Here is a 1,083-nt window from a genome sequence, read left to right as displayed (position 1 = left end):
AAAAAAAAAAAAAAAAAAAAAAAACCAAGAGCTGAGGATAGGGCAGGTTGAAAAAAACTGTACGTAAAGATAACCACTACAGTAGAATGCTCAGTTTAGCTCTGAGCTTCCTGGTAGGCAAGGCAGAAAGAGCAATGCAGTCAACCTCAATAGATCTATGTCTCAAAATCTGACCAGTGGAAGCATAACTATTCATTAGAAAAGAAGTGTGTTTCTGGTTTTGTTCCCTTGCACTGGATATTTACAAAGATCTTTATTTGTTACATCATTGGAAACACACACACACACATCTTTATATTATATCAAATACTTCAAGTTTCCAGATTTCCTTCAAGTATGCCTGATTGCTCAGCTACCCAAAATATAAATGTAAATGGCACCATCAAAGCTTTAATAGCTCTTTATATCCTTAATATACACCACCTTTTAGAGTAACTATCTACACCTGTACTGTCTAATATAGTAGCCATTAGTCATATGTGCCTATCAAGCATTTGCAACGTGACTATGCAAACTGAGATATGCTTTAGTGTACGACACACACTGGACTTCAAAGATTAAGTAAGTACAGGCGAGCCTCAGAGATAGTGCAGGTTCTGTTCCAGACCAACACAATTAAGTGAATATTGCAAAAGAGTTATACAAACTTTTGGGTTTCCCAGTGCTTATAAAAGTTACGTTCACACTATACTGTTGTCTATTAAGTGTGCAATAGCATTATGACTAGAAAAACCCATGTACATACCTTAATTAAAAAGAACTTTATTGCTAAAAATGCTAGCCATCATCTGAGCCTTCAGCGAGTTGCAGTAGTCACATCAAAGATCACCGATCACAGGAGTATAATTGCTTTACAATGTTGTGTTAGCTTCTGCTGTACAACAAAGTAAATCAGCTATATGTATACATATATCTCCATATCCCTTCCCTCCTGGGAGGGTGTCCCTCAACTCTCCCTATCCCACCCCTCTAGGTGGTCACAAAGCACCCAGCTGATCTCCCTGCGCTATGCAGCAGCTTCCCACTAGCCATCCATTCTACATTTGGTAGTATATATATGTCAGTGCTACTCTCTCACTTTGC

The sequence above is a fragment of the Neophocaena asiaeorientalis genome, unplaced genomic scaffold, assembly GCF_003031525.2.
Source record: "Neophocaena asiaeorientalis asiaeorientalis breed wild unplaced genomic scaffold, Neophocaena_asiaeorientalis_V1.1 scaffold177, whole genome shotgun sequence".
Classification (NCBI taxonomy): Eukaryota; Metazoa; Chordata; class Mammalia; order Artiodactyla; family Phocoenidae; genus Neophocaena; species Neophocaena asiaeorientalis.
Note: the sequence above shows the minus strand (reverse complement) of the source record.